This window comes from Lissotriton vulgaris, chromosome 1_1 (assembly GCF_964263255.1).
Source record: "Lissotriton vulgaris chromosome 1_1, aLisVul1.2, whole genome shotgun sequence".
NCBI classification, from domain to species: Eukaryota; Metazoa; Chordata; class Amphibia; order Caudata; family Salamandridae; genus Lissotriton; species Lissotriton vulgaris.
The window spans coordinates 710,912,369-710,928,848 of NC_141685.1; the positions used below are offsets into that span (position 1 = coordinate 710,912,369).

Genomic DNA, 16,480 nt, shown 5'->3' on the forward strand with positions numbered 1-16,480 from the left:
GGTGCTTCACCACAGTTTGCGCCGCCCTGTCTACCAGGTATGTCGGCTCCCACAGAAGCTCTAGTTGGTCCTCCCTTAACAAACGTGCGTCGTGTTCGCAGGCCGCAGGGCTAGCCGGTATCTCCTGGGTCACGTTTCCCCAACCTGGGCCCCACTTCACACCCAGGCCTCAGCACCCCGCTTTCAGTCAGTCCACAATCGCCCCCCCCCCCCCGGGCCTCAGATGTCCACCTCTCTCAGTCGTGGATTAGAGCGCCTCCCCCGGCACCTCTTTGCCATCGCGGGCTTGCTTCCTGCCTCAAGTTTCGCACCTCACCTCAGTGTTCCAGATCTGTGACGAGCCAGGTGGGCCCTCAGCGCTTATCGGGCCTCAGCGCCCGGGTAGTACACGGCCTGGCCCCTAGCGCCCCCGCCTCGAGTCTTAGGAGCAGCCGACTCCTCCGAGGGCACCTAGTGCACTTTCTCAACCGGAGCCACACTGCACTTCTCTTCGGCGTTCAGCATTCCACTGGCTCCCAGGCCGCAGATCAGGCCACCGCCACTTGCGTCCTGCCGCCTCCGTGTGGCCGCCTCCCGTCCCGGACCCGCCTCACCTCGCAATGCCCGATAGTGGCTGTAAGCGGGGGAGAATGTCCGTTTCACCTCCGCAGCACACCTCATGTGTAGCCTCGTCAGGACGTCATACACCGCCGGGGCAACACAGGGACAGATTTTCAGTGCCCCTGACTGCGTCACTGTGCCGTCTTAGGCTCCGTCGGCAGCCGTTGGTTCCCGGAGCACTTTTGGCGCCTTCTCCTCCGAAGCTGCGCCACTCGGCCAGACCGCAGCCCTCTTCACAGGTTCCCCGCTGCGTCCCCTCACCAATCCCACATGATGCAGATGTAAAAGACACCTCCAAAGGAGAAATGGCAGGAGAATTAGGGGTTGTCGTTTGGAGCGCTAAGAGCTCATGTCCGCCATGTTGGCTGGCTGACAACGCCCCTCAATCCAGCGCCTCGTTGCTTGCCACTGGTTGACTTTCTTGTCAATCTAATTTGCTTGCTTCTAATTCACTGGCTTTCAGTTCTCTTCTTACCTTTGTCCCTCCCCTACAGCACAGCTCGTTTACCATCCTTTTAATTGGATTGCATTTTATGGCTGCTTACATTCAAGGAACTACTTGTTCCTTTTGTTTTTATTGTTCAATGGCAGTCCATGTGTTTTTGTTGGTCTCTTTCCTGTGCGCTGCTTTCCCTCTCATCAGTTTGCCCCATGCACTCCATGTTGCTCTCCACCCCCAGTGCAGCTGTTGCTTCTTCCACCCCTTCCTGTCCTACTCTACTTTTTTTTATTAATAGGGCCTTCTATTATTCCCTGCCTTACCCTGCTTACCGCCCCAGCTTGATACCTCACACTCCTCCATTGCTCCCCCACCTCTATTTATTTATTTACTTATTTACCTTTTACGAGGTCCCAGGAGCTGCACTTTGTGACTATGCTGCTCCTTTGTAAAATTGTGCTATGGCGCAAAGTTTATTAAGTTTTTTAATCATCCCTCCTCGATGAGCATCACATCTCTTGAAATTATTTTAAAACAAAATGGCGGCTGCATCATGGAGAAATGTGTACCCAAGTGTTGTGATGCACATCTGTATCTTAACACAGGGGTTTCTATAGCCTCATAATGGAGCATAAGAGCATATTTGTGATGATGCATATGCACATATACATTATTGCACTTTTTGATGATGCTGTTTAGCATCTGCAATAAACATTTATTTCTTTTTGTTGATGCTGAGCAGCAGTGGCATAGCAAATAGGTGGGACCAGTTGGCTTTGCCAATTCTTATTATAAATCAGTCTTTTTGTACAGAAACAAGAAGCAAAACAAAGATAGCACATAGAAGATTCCCAACCTAGATCAAACAATGCAAAGTAAATTAAAAAGAACAGTCAGTGAAATGCCAATCGGTTTTAACAACTTATTGAGCCATATATGTCCCCTTCTGACAAATTTCACCCTTGTTCCGGCAAAACATTAGGTATATTCTGTAGGGTCAAAAAATCATTTAGGGGAAGAATGGACCTCTTGTAACTATGTAGCCAGGGTTCTTAGTACTCAATGCCCTTCATAAAAACCCTCATACACGCACGTAGATGGTGTAGCGGTATATCTTGATTCTCCGCTATTACTTTGCGCTAGTGCATCATCATAGGGTTTTGTTTTCTGATATGCTAACCTCCACCCGGAGGTGACCACTGGATTCGCAGTAGTGTCCAGAGACAGTTTTGAATTATGTGCGCAGAAAATAGTGAGTTAAAATTCTTTGAATCATCTTTATTGAGGTACGCTTATGTATTAGGAAAAAAGAAGGCGATTCAAGAAAATAAAAAAATTGGTGTGCATTCATGGATCATGTTACTGAATCCTCTGCACGACATATCAATTAAAAACTGAGGTCAACATGTTTCAGCCTAGCTATGCCCAGCCGAGTCTTTGGGGTTTTCTTCAGGACCAATAAGAACAATTGTACTTACACTATTTGTGCAGCAATTAGAAGTGGTTCTTTTGTTCCACTCTAGATAGGAAAAGGTCAGTAGTACCTGTAGTCAAAAGACAGAAAACAAAAAACAGAAAGACCTTGTTGAATTTTGCCTTGTATGTAACCCTATTAATAAACTCTACCTGTTTTGTGTTAAGCTTTTCTTTATAGAGTATGCACTCATATAACTATCATTTGTTTAGTTACAATCGGACAATGCAAACAGAAAAACATGGCTTAGTTAATTCTCTTAAAAAATTCAGAACAATTAAAACGGCCGAGTCGTGGCTTTCGGCACATTTAAAAAGGACTAGTATGTAGTGTTTAGAGGAATTCGAAAAATAATCGAAGTCGTAATAGTTTGACTCTTTTGTGGTTTTGAGTAGTTAATAAAAAGGCTCTGTGGTGTTTAAATTCATTCAGTTCTCACACCATTCTCACATTTAAAGTAATTCAGGCCGTCCGTTAGAAAGGCATGTCTCTATGTTCTGGCCGTGCACTCATTTACCTTAATTTGCAAAGTCGTTTGCCTCCTCGGGGGACCGGAGAGAGTGTCCCGGTTTTTCTGTGATAGGAAAATTCATTATTAGTTCAAAGACCTTACTTGAAAAGCGGTTGGCGTTTCCCTTCGTTCTTCATTTCTTACCGGCAACAGCGGGTATTTCCTGCTTTTGCTCACTCTTCCCCTGGAAGTCAGGGGTTGTTTTAAAAACTGCAATTTTCTATCTTCCCAGTAGTGGAGATGGAAAACAGACTTCGTAATGCTTTTCCCTTCGGTTATAGTGAAAGAAATACTTGTAATGTCTGGTCTTCCCCCTCCAAGTATACACTGAAGCCTGTGTAGTGGTAACAGGTATTTATTGTTATTTAAATACAATTCTGCTGAGCCAGGGCGCCGAGCGTCTTGCTATGCCTAGCTCCGGTCGCCAACTCCGATTCTCGTTTCGCGCCTTCGCTATTGCTGCCTTCTGCGCATGCGCGCGCTCCTAACGCTCCGGTCTATGACGCGACGCGTCATCGCGTACGCGTCATAGACTAGAGCGCACACCACATATCTCCCCCCTTTTAATATGGACAAAACAACAATTCCCCCCCATCAAGCTGGGTGTCCAGTGGACAAAGTCATAGTCTATGGGGGCGCAGGGTCAGGCCCCTTCCTACTGTCCATCCATTACAAAGTCCCTGTATCGCAAGGGCGCCGTGACAGGCCTGCCACTGCGGGTGTGTCTTACCGGCATGTTCTCCTTCACTTCAGACTCACACCGTGATTTCTCACCATCTCTCGAATCTTCTCTCTGTGTTACAATCGCTGGTGCCTCTTCTCTGTCAGTAGACTCTTGATTGGGCGCATCTAACTCATTGTCCGCTTCTGCTCCTTCCCACCGGTCTGCCACATTTGACTCTGGTTGGGGCATTGCTACTGGGCTGTCTATCCGTGTCTCATCCTCCTCCGACTTGGGCCACCTTATTATCTTGTTAACTCTGGCCATGCGGTCTTGGGACCACACCTTCCCGTCGCTAAGGAGTGCCGCTCTGCCTCGCACCTCCTTGACCTGTAGTGGCTGGCTGAACTTGCTTTCGCCTTTCCTTTGCATGGTAGGGAGTTTGACCCTGACCCACTCTCCTTCTTCCAGACTTGTTTCCTTTACATTACGTCGTTTATCGTAGTGGGCGGCGTAGATCTTCTGGGCCTTCTCCAAGTTGTGCTGCACCACTGCAGGAGACCACTTGCTGGTGATGGTCTTTTCCCTCCACACTACGTTGTCACGTGTGAACGGATATCGGCCTCTTAGTACCTGGAAGGGGCTGTACCCCACGGCCGTGGGGGTGATTCTGTAGGCCCACAGCATGCTCATCACTTCCGTCTCCCAGTCTTTTCCCTGCGAGATGGCTGCCTGTACGGATCCCATTAACACGCGGTTGAACCGCTCCACTTGACCGTTGCAGGCCGGATGGTACACAGCTGTGTGCTTTGATTCAATCCCATTTCTCCTCATGAACCGGACCCATTTATCCGATACAAATTGTGGACCATTGTCGCTGAGGATAGATTTTGGTATGCCCTCTCTCAGGAAGACCGATGATAGAAATTTCAAAATGGTGTCCGTTTCCATGGACTCTTGTATGTCCACTTCGGGCCATTTGGAGTACTTGTCCATGATGACACATATGTATTTGTTCACTCCTCTGCTGTCCAGGATGGGCCCTAAAATGTCTATGGCCACATTTTCCCAGGGGCCTTGAGGGGTGTCGAACTTCCCTAGTGCCGGTCTGAGGGGACGTAACACTTTGTCTGCTCCCTGGCACTGTCCACACTCCCTCACTTGTCTTTCTATTTGTGCGTCCATGCCCGGCCACCAGTACATCAGCTTGACTCTTGCCTTGGTTTTCACTATGCCCAAATGACCCTCATGTAGCTGCTCCAACAGTTTCGGTATTAGGGAGTCCGGGGGCACGACCCTCTCACCCCTATACAAGAATATCCCTGAATCACTTACGGACAGTTCCTCCCTCATTTCGAAGAACCTCCGCACTCCTTCTGTAAGCATTTTTTTGTTCGGCCAGCCGGCGGTGAGGTGCCTTTTTACCTCCATCTTCTCCTCGTCCATATCGTAGGCAGCCTTCCATTCCTGAGCACTGATCGTCGTCTCATGGTCCTCCATGCTGGCCACCATCTCTTCGCTGTCCTGGGCATCTTCCGGCGCTTTATCCATGGCCGCAGCCCTGCTGAGGTAATCAGCAACCCTGTTTTGTGTCCCAGGCAGATACTCCACATCGTATGTGTAGTCCAGTAGTTTCAAGGTCATCTTTGCAATTCTCGGGGTCGCTGTATCATGACCCGAGGAAGTTAAAACTTTTACAAGTGGCTTGTGATCTGTCTGGAGTTTAAATCTGGTGCCCCAAATAAACTGGCGGAACTTGTTCATTGCCCAGGTGACCGCCAGCATCTCTTTTTCGATCACACTGTACCTCTGTTCTGTTGGGGACAGTGCCCGGGATGCGAAGCTGATCGTCTCCGTAGACCCATCTTCTCTCACTTGCGCCAAGACCGCCCCCAAACCTTTGTCGCTCGCATCTGTGGTTACTATGGTCTTGCCATCGGGCATGAATCCTTGCAGTGGGATGGCCTGGCTGATGCAATCCTTGACGGTGTCAAATTCAAGTTGGGCTTCCGCATCCCATTCAAATTTGGTCTTGTCCCTGGTTAGTTGCCTCATTTTGTGTGTTCGGGTGGCGAAGTGTCTCACAAATTTACTATAATACTCGGCCATACCCAGGAATGACCGCACTTCTTCCTTTGAGCATGGGGCCTTGGCTTTCTTGATAGCCTCCACATTCTGTACCTTCGGTGTGATCCCGTGCGTCCCTATTTCGTGGCCCAAGTACGTCACGGCCTGTGTCCCAATCCGGCACTTGCTCCATTCCGCCGTCATGCCTTTGTCCTGCAGCACCCCTAGGACCCTGTGCAGCTTTTTGTCGTGATCACCTTTGGATGAGCCCATCACCAGGATGTCATCTTGAAAATACTGCACCCCCGATATGTCCTTAAACAATCTGTGCATGAGCTTCTGAAACACAGCCGCGGCGGAAGCTAGGCCAAAGGGCATTCTCCTGAATTGGTAACATCCAAATGGTGTTATGAAGGCCGTGTACCTCCTGCTCGCCGGGTGGAGCTCAATCTGGTAGTACGCTGACGTGAGGTCTATTGTGGTGAAGTGGGTAACGCCTTTTGTCTTCGCCAACATCTCCTCTATTCTGGGGAGCGGAAACCTCTCCACTATGAGATTTTTATTGAGTTCCCGAAGGTCCACACAGAGGCGGACCTTGCCGTTGGGTTTCCTGACCACCACCAAGGGCGAGAGCCACTCTGCACTGTCCACCGGCTCAATGATGCCCTGATCCTCCAGTCTCATCAATTCTTGATGTACCAGTTCGCTCGTGGAGATGGGTATGTTTCGGACTTTGTGCACCACAGGTACTGCTCCTTCCTTGAGGATCATTTTGTGTACGAATTTGTCCAGTTTGCCCACTGTGCCCTCGAAGACTTTCGGGTATGCTGATCTCCAATCTTCGTCTCTGTGCAGGGGCCATTCATCTGTCAAAAGTATCTGTTCCTTCCCGCCAGGGTTGAGGATGATGCCCAGGTCTCCTGCGTCTCTCCATCCCAGCACAGATGGGCCTTTTTCCGCCACGTACAGGGTGCACGTGGCCGTCCTTCCTCTGAATTCAAATTCAAAGTCCCGGCACCCCACTAAGGGAATGGCGTTCTCTGTGTATGATATGGGCCTGATGTCCGGAGGCCATAAGTCTGGCCCTACAACCGGAGCGAAATCCTCTTCCCAGATGGACTTTTGCACGATGGTCCAGGGAGATCCCGAGTCCACCGCCACGTGTACTTTCACCCCTCCGATGAGCATGTCCGTGCGGGGTTTATCAGTTCTCTTCCCTGCCACCTCCAGCACTTGGTCCTCGATGCACAGCACCAAATCGCCTTCGTCCAACTCATCTTCTCCGCTCACATCAACGGTGGCTGCTTCTACACACTTGACTGAGGATTTCGACCCTTTCTTCCGACATACCTTTTCAAAATGTCCGGTCAAACCGCAGAACGCGCACCTGGCGCGGAAGGCGGGACATCTTTGATCCTGAGCCGAGTGCGCCGTGCTGCCGCACCTGTAGCACGCGAATTTGCTGCTGGGGCTGGGGCGGCTCGTCTGCTTTCCCGCTCCTCTGGTGTCTTTCCGCATCTCTCCATACCTGCCCTTTGGATTGCTGGAGTGAGGTACCTCGTCGATCTTATTAATCATTTGCCTTGGCACACTCTCCCTTTTCGCTGCATCTGCTCCTCGCTTGGACATCTCTGCTTTCTTGACCATCGCCACCACCTCCTTGAGAGAGGTTTCATTCATTGCCCATAACTTATCTTGGACGGCTCTGCTGGTCGTGTGCATCACGATCTGGTCTTTTATGTATTCGTCTTGGAGAACACCATACTGACACGTGATGGCCAAGCGCCGTAGAGCTGCAACATAATCATCCACGGATTCACCCACCTCTTGCTTTCTCTGCTGAAAGTTGTAGCGATCTATGGAGACGCATACTGCTGGACGGTAGTGGCTGTCTAAATCATCGAGTGCGTTCTTGAAGACATCTATCTCTGCTGCACCCCTCTCCTTGGGTACTAGGTTCTTGAATACCCTCGCCCCTTCTGGGCCTAAATTGTGGAGCAACAATCTCTTCCTTCTTGCCGGGGTGTATTCCGCTTCACCCTCGTCTTCCAGGGCTTCTATGTAGTTTAGAAAGTATTCTTTCCAGTCCTCCCATTTTAACTGCGGCTCACCCGGTCTGGGTAGGAACGGTACCGGCGCCATCAAGGCTGAGGCTTGGTTTGCCATTCTTGCTTCACCTCTGGGGTTCTCCTCCTGTGCACCTGACTGGCCGAACCCCCCGGATGTTCCCGCACTTCCTGCTGCGTCCCCTTGACTCCTAGGACTGCCTGGGGTACTGTCCCTTATGGGTGGCGTGAGGTTATCTTCCTGTGTCTCTACCTCTGACTTGGGGGTGATGCCCTTGGCTGCCAGGGTGCTGGCTATGAGTTCTGTACTTTGGGCAGCACTGACCTGGTGAGTTGAACTGTTTCCCGGTCTTTCTCGTGGTTTCTGCGCTGCTGCCACGCCCTGTGCTCTTGCTGGTTGTTGTCCTGTCCCTCTGGCTGATGTGGGACTGTTAGGGGGATGTAGATCCAGTTCTGTGTGCACGGTGATGTTCTAGATCCCACCCTCGTCGCCAATGTAATGTCTGGTCTTCCCCCTCCAAGTATACACTGAAGCCTGTGTAGTGGTAACAGGTATTTATTGTTATTTAAATACAATTCTGCTGAGCCAGGGCGCCGAGCGTCTTGCTATGCCTAGCTCCGGTCGCCAACTCCGATTCTCGTTTCGCGCCTTCGCTATTGCTGCCTTCTGCGCATGCGCGCGCTCCTAACGCTCCGGTCTATGACGCGACGCGTCATCGCGTACGCGTCATAGACTAGAGCGCACACCACAATACTATGTGAAAAAGTGACAGACTTATCCCTTCGTATCCAAGTGTTACATGTTTATTAAGTGCTCAATGGGCATTTATAAAAGACAGGTTATGTCTAAACTTGTGTTGGTGTTTTTAGTGAAAATTAACATGTGTTTTACATATATGTGATCCCTTTATCCATATCTTATGTACATATTGTGTATTTGTTGGTGGTAAATAAATTCAAGGGCGAGTAATTTTATTGAATTCTAAATTATGGATGTTATCATGTAAGAATCCCTTTTTTGTTTTTAATTACAAAGGCATAAAGCTTGCTTTTACGACATTAGGAACATTAGATATACAATATTTTGTACAAAGTAGGTCGTGGGACCTTAGGCGCTCTGGGTTTCTCACCAAACCATACGTATATGTTCTCTCTCTACTAAATTATTGGCAGAGAGCAAGGTCTATGAGACCTCAAATATCTTGAAAGGTCTCTGGAATTGTTGTGGTTGTTGTGGTATCTTTTGTGTTATTAATCCAGAGTTCTTGGTATCGTATATGCCATTCTAAGGTCATTATTTGAGCACAGATGATGGTCAGTAAAGTTGATGCCACTGTACTTCATCATTTAAAATCTGATTTCATCAGTTGTGATTTTAAATTGTGAATCCAGAGACACAAAACTCCAAATCTCTATATTTTCCCAATTGGAAATTATACTAAAAAGTTGTTATATGGCAATCCCAATTTTAACCTATGAGAGAGATCGGCCTTGTTGTAGTGAAAATGTAATTTAGCAGTTTTTCACTACCAGGACATGCAAAACTCAAACGTACATGTCCTACCTTTTAAATTCACTGCACCCTAGGGCCTACCTTAGGGATAACATATGTAATTGAAGGGAAGGTTTGGGTCTGGCAGGTAGGTTAACTTGCCAGGTCGAAATGACAGTTTAAAACTGCACACAAAGGCTCTAAAGTGGCAGGCCTGAGCCATGTTTAAGGTCTGATGGAGTGGGTGGCACAATCAGTGCTGCAGGCCCACTAGTAGCAGGTCTTGGGCACATATAGTGCCCTTCACTAGGGACTTGCAAGTAAATTAAATATGCAAATTGTGGATAAGCAAATGTTGCCATGTTTTGAGTACCGAGCATATGCACTTTGACACTGGTTAGCAGTCATAAAGTGCCCAGAATCCTAAAGCCAGCAAAAATTAAGTCAGCAAACCAGAAGGCAAAAAATCAGGGGAAATCATGCCAAGGATGCCAGGTCGCACACGTGTCTTCCCCCTCCTCCGCTCCCCCCAGATTAAGTAGGGAGAGCTATCCAAAATCTTGCCACTTCTTTTTCCTAAAGCAGAAGAACCTGGAAAAGCCATCAGCATTGGAGTGGTTTGTGTCAGGTGAAGAACACTCCCTGTAAGGAGATGGGCCAGCTCAACAGTTTGGGATTTTCACCCCTCATCTGCATTAAACATCTGAAGGACCTGTGGTCTGTCTGAACCCAGAAGTGAGTGCCAAACAGGAATGGCCTTGGCTTCTTCAGTGCCCAGACTACAGCAAAGGTTTTCCTTTCAGACGCGCTCCACCTCTGTTCCCCGGGTAATAGCCTCCTACTGATGAAGGCTACAGTCTGATCCAGGCCCTCTTCATTTAACTTTTAGAGCACAGCCCCTATGCCATGCTCTGAGGCGTCCATCTGCACAACAAACTCTTGGGAGAAATTGGGGGCCTTGAGCACGGGTGCCGTGCACATGGCTTCCTTCAGGGTGTCAAAAGCTTTCTGGCATGCCTCTGTCCAAATCACCTGAAGTGACTGCTTCTTGGAAGTCAGTTCTGTCAAGGGGCAACAATGGTGCCATAACCCTTGAGGAATTTCTTGTAATATCCAGTGAGACCAAAAATGCTCTCACTTCTGAGTGGGTCTATGGGGGGTCACCACATCAGAATGGTGTCAATTTTGGGCTGTAAGGGCTACATCTTGCTGCTTCCTACTTGGTGTCCCAAGTAGCTTGCAAAACACTTCCCTATCCGGCACTTACTTGCCTTGATAGTCAGGCCAGCACTCTGCAGGGCCTGAAGCACTTCCTGCAGGTGTTTCAGGTTGTCTTCCCTCCTAGAGCTGAATACTACAATGCAGTCAAGCTAGGCAGCAGTGAAGTTCTCCAACCCAGCCATGACCTGACTGACCAGCCTCTGGAAGGTGAGAGGGGCGTTCTTCAACCCAAAAGGCATGACCTGGAACTGGAATTGCCCTTCTTTTGTTGAGAACGCTCACCTCTTTTTAACCCACTCGGTCAAGAAAACCTGCCATACCCAGACATTAAGTCAAACGTGCTAAGGAACTTGGGAGCTCCAAGAAAATCTGATTCATCAGCTGTGGGGATGGGGTGTGCATCAGTCATGGTGACTGCTTTGAGCACACGGTAGTCAACACAGAACCTGAGTTCAGGTGTGACACCTGTAGGGGCAGTCTTAGGAACCAACACTGGGCTGTACCATGGACCAGCATCTTGGGAACCTCGTCCTTGATGCTAGCCATCACCTTCCTAGGCAGCCTGTACATTTTATTCTCTACAGGACTGTTGCCCCAGTATCAATATCATGTGTAGACCATGTAGCAAGTCCGGGGGTAAGGGAGAACAAAAAGGCCAACTGCCCCAGCAACTGGCAGGAGCCTCTCTGTTGATCTAGGATCAGTGTAGGGGAGAGGCTGACACTCTCCACTAATACATCCTGCTCCTTGTAAGACAGGAGGTCATGGAGAAGTTCACTCACCTCTTCCACTCCATCATCATTAACCAGAATTGGTAATATCAGACCTCTCAAAGTGGGATTTGAGACTGTAAACATGCAGGACACTCAAAGGGTTCATAGACGCCTTGTGGTCCACCAAGCAGGTGACATCACTCTTGCACTCCTTCACCTCATAAGGCACAGACCAATGGACTTGCAGGGCCCGGGGCTTCACTGGCTCCATTACCCACACTGTTTTACCGGATTGAAACACAACCAGAATGATATTCGGGTGTACCATTGTTTCATGTACTCCGGGCTAGCTTGCAGGTTCTCCTGTGAGTGCTTCTGGAAGCTGGCTGTCTGGTTGTGGAACTCTAGCATATAGCAAACTACATTCTGGGGTTGGCTTCTAGGGAGTTTGCTCCCATCCTTCCTTAAGCAAACTGAGAGGTCCTCTCTCAGGGTGTCCATATAGAAGTTCTAAAGGGTTGAAACCTACCCCCTTCTGTGGAACAACCCTGTAGGCAAATAAAAATGCATGGCAGGAGGGCACCCCACTTTCGCCTAATGGGTTCAGGTAGACCCCTTATCATGCCTGTGAGGGTACAGTTGAACTTTTCAACTAACCCATTGGTTTGGGGGTGGTAAGGAGTAGCGAACTTATAGGTCACACCACGCTCCTTCAACATGGCCTGCATGTAGTTGGAAATGAAGTTGTTACCCTAGTGAGATACCACCACCTTGGAGAAACCCACACAGATAAAGATCCCTATGAGTGCCCTGGCCAGGACAGGTGCAGTCACTGTCCTCAGAGGGATAGCATAAGGGTACCGAGTGGTATGGTCCAGCAAGACCAGAATGAAACTGTTGCCCATGGCGGTCTTGTGAAACTGCGGCCCCTGAATGTAGATTCCAACCGGCTCAAAAGAAGTGCTAATGAAGTGGAAAGGTTGCAAGGAGGCCTTGCACTTTCTCCCCTGACTAGCCACTTGTCTAGCAGGTTAGAAAGGACCTACAGAACGCATCTGATACCTTCGTCATTTAAGGCCAATAAAAGTGGGTGACAAGCCTGTCAAGTCTTTATTATTCCACACAAACTTCTGAACCCTTTCGTTCAATTCCTTAAAATAGGCACTTGGGATTTTCAAGGGGAGATTACTAAAGAGAAACTGGAACAACGGCAGCACCGACATTTGAACCATAGACACCCGACCTATCAATGATAAATCAAGCAAAGACCACTTTTCTAATATTTGTTTCACTTTCCGTAGCAAAGTAGTATAATTCCGAGAAAAAAATTGGTTGTACTCATTTGTACCATAAATGCCTAGGTATCTGATTGGATGTGGCAGTCGAGGATGTAAGGAAGCCGGGAAATCAGAAGGAAACAAATCAAATGTAAGGATTTCTGTTTTTGCTTGGTTAACTTCATATCCCCCTACCTTCCTGAATTCCTGAATTTCATCCATTGCAGTCTGTATTATAGACCATTCAGCTTTAAGATATAAGATTATATCATCTGCATACAACCTGATTTTGGGCATACTTTCAATAGGAGGCGCGATCAATAAATTATTACGAATGTTGACAGTGAGGGGTTTATTAAACAGGAAAATCAAAAGGGGGGATAACGAACAGCCCTGATGCGTGACTCATTTAATAATCCTTCTCTCAGCTTCTGCACCATTGATGACAATTTTTGCTTCCGCCTGATTATATAATTTGTTTAGCCTATGTATCAACTGAACGGGATAACCAAACTTAACCAAAATAGCAAATAAGGCACACCAATCTACCAAATCAAAAGCCTTTTCATCGTCCATAATCAAAATGGCCGCTTTAATTTTATTAACCAAAAAATAATCGACTGCTTGCGTGAAAAAGTATGTATTGGTGGCCATTAACCGTCCCGGAAGGAAACGATTTTGATCAGTATGAACTACTTGTTGGGCGCACGGAGCAATCCTTCTAGCCCAGATCTTCATAAACTGTTTGCAGTCTATATTTAACAAACTGATAGGGTGGTAGGAATTTGAATCACAAGCATCTTTATCCTTTTTAAGGAAGACTAAAAGTAATGACTCCTTAAAACTATTAGAGATATCTATCTCATCCTTTATCTGATTAAACAATTTAGTTAAAAAAGGAAGTAGTTCTTCTTGAAATATTTTATGCACTTCGACCAGCATCCCATCCCACCCACTAGCTTTAGCGTTGAACATACTTTTTAATACTGCACGGACTTCTGACATTTGTATTATACTATTGAACGACTCGGTATGCTGCTGAGATATATGCGGTAACTCTAGTAATTCAAGATAAGACCCCAATTCTGACTCCTCTTCTGCCAATGTATGCGCATAAACTCGTTTAAAATGAGAAACGAACACCTCCGATATTGCCTGTTTATCTTCTTCTAGCCAGCCATTAGACGGATTTCTGACATGACGGATTATTTGCGCCGCTTTCTTACTTTTCGTTGTTCAGGCCAGGAATCTGCTGATATGCTGGCTTTCCTCATAAACGTTTTGTTGATACACCTTGCTTCTCGTGATCTCCTCTAGCAGAAAAAAATCCTTCAACTGATTTTTAGCTTTTAACAGATCTTGCTGTAGTGTTTTAAAGGTATGTTCTGTTATTGCTGAAGAATCTAGGTTCTGTCTAGCTTCCTCTACTGCGGACTGTAACTCAGAGATCTTTTGCTTGCATTGTTTGTTTAACCTGAGCTTATAGGCTATCATCTGTCCTCTAAACGTGTCCTAAACGTGGCCTTAAATGCCTCCCAAACCACAAAAATTGGGGCAGTATTTACATTAAACTGGAAGAATTCCCTAATAAAAATGTTAGTTTGGGTCATCCAAATATTATCTTCCAGTAGGGATTTATCAAACTGCAATCTTGCTCTCTCTCTCGGCTTGATCCTCAACCTTAATGTGAAAGAAACTACAGAGTGATCAGAAAAGGAATTGGCAAATATTTACTTACCATTGGCCACCAGCTTATCCACAAGACGAAAATCCAAACGAGATGCCGGTCTATATCTTGAAGAGTAACATATAAATTGGGAGGAACCAGGGTGTCCCTGCCTCCAGGGGTCCGTTAATGCAACGTCTATTAACAAACTGTTTATTAGCTTTGCAGTTTTAGGCTGTAGCTGTCGTTTTGTTTAATTTGAGGTATCAGATTCTGTATATAATTAAAATCTCCCCCTAGGATCAGTATACCCTCCGTATTTGCTACCAGTTGATATATTTCCTCAAGTGCTACAGTATCATCTTCTATGGGACAGTAGTAATTGACCAAATTTAACACTATCCCATCCAGTTTCAGCTTCAAGCTTGTCAAAGGTCTTGCCTTGCCCCAAATTTCATGCCACTGCCACATCATGTTTTAGATCCAATAAGAATGTCTTAAAACAATGGGATACCACCAACACACATGTTACACCAGACTCAGGTACCTTAGGCTCACTATACAAGAGATCATTCTCCCATGTAGATCAGGTGCTGTCCAGATGCATCATCAGCGGCCTGGTCCTTAGCCTTCTGCAGAAGACCCATAAGAGCAGGGCACTCCTTCTCGTACTTGCAGAACTCTTTTCCTGCTGCCAGTTGGTCAGTGCAGGCAGGCTCCCTAGTTCAGCCACTTCTTCCCCGTATGTACTGGGGCATCCCCCTCATATTCTGTCTCCTCCCAGACCAGGGGGATTTCAGAAGCGGGTTTCTCACGCCCCTTGCCCTTCCTCTTTTTGTCAGGAACCTGGGCTATTCTTCCATGCTCCAGTTCCTTCTCAACACCCTCACGACCTGCCGTGGGCCATGTGGTCAGGCACACCCACTAAGGCAACCCCTTCATCTCCAAGTGTGACTTGTACTCCACCTCCTTCCAGATGGTGTGCTTGAGGTCGTTGCTCAGCAGACAATCCAAAGGCATGGACAAAATTACACCTATCTTTAGCAGACTTGAGACCCCCCCCCCCCATAGGGAACAAAGCCATAGGATAGTGGCTATCACGTTGTTAGCAACAATAACGTGGTGAACTGTGTTCTGAAAACACCAGAGGACCCCTGATGGTTGTCATGCTGGTTCCTGTATCTCACAGAGCCTCCAGCCTCTGCCCATTGACGGACACCCACGGTCTGTATTTCCTAGTATTGTCAGGCATGTAGGTTCTCTGTACCATCTCTCCATTGCCCAGGGACACACGGTTCAATTCTACACTCTCCCCCTAAAACTATCTGAGTCAATCTCCTCCCCAAGCACTACACTAGCCAACCCGATTGTCTGCTCACTGGTTGAGGGATGTGCCCGCTTTAGACACTAGGCATCGCCCTTCCTGCTGGTACTCATAGATAGCACTTCACAGGAGCCTTCCCTGCAGACTTATTCTCAGGGAACCATTACTTCTTTTTTATCAACAGGGGAAGCAAACCCTGGCCCACAGAACTAGTTTGGAGCCCTTTAGAGAACTCCTTACTCTTTTTGTTAACTTCTTTTACTGATGAGTACCCTGTCTACCCTTGTGCTGATCTCATCTAGTCACCTTCCTGTGGCCCCTTGTGCATACCCAGCTTTCAGCCTCCTTAGCAAACTCTCTAAAGTCAGTGAGCTTACTATCAACAAGGTGTTGATGGAGATCTTAAAAGCAAAGACTGAACTTATTCTCTGTTGCAAACAAATTATACAGGCCCAGGTAATATTTTACCTCACTTCACTTCACCCTACCATTTATTGCCTTGCATAGGGAATACACACAATCCACCCAGGTCATTTGGTCAATCTTCTGACTATCCCTGAATTTCTGCCTACATTTCTCTGGGGATAAACCAAACTTCCTGATTAGGGCTTCCTTTATGGGGGGATACCTCATCCTGTCACTCCCTTCGCTTGCTAGTGAAGTGTCCCTCCTCTCCAAAGACTTGCCTCCCAAGCTGCCTTGTTGACCTTGTGCACTTGGAGTGAAATTTCATAGGCCTCAAGCCATCTGTCTATGTTGTCTCCCACCACAAAATCACACACCAGACTCTTGGGTACATGGACCCTCTAGTCTGAGGGCTTGGAAGAAAGGATGCCACCATCACTGCTGGACTCCACCTCCTGCCTTTGATGTCCAGCTCTCTCAGACTCAGCTCCTGAGCCAACATAATTTTTTTCCGCCTCAATAGCCAATCTCTTTTGGCTCTCTGTCATCTCCAATGCTAGCCTT

The 16,480-nt window shown here is 47.5% G+C and overlaps 1 protein-coding gene across 1 annotated transcript in view; it reads left to right on the plus strand.

Annotated features, from left to right (window-relative positions):
* Positions 1-16,480, plus strand: part of CRB1 (crumbs cell polarity complex component 1) — a 713,161-nt gene that overhangs the window by 356,812 nt on the left and 339,869 nt on the right. The gene's annotated exons all lie outside the window — the stretch shown is intronic.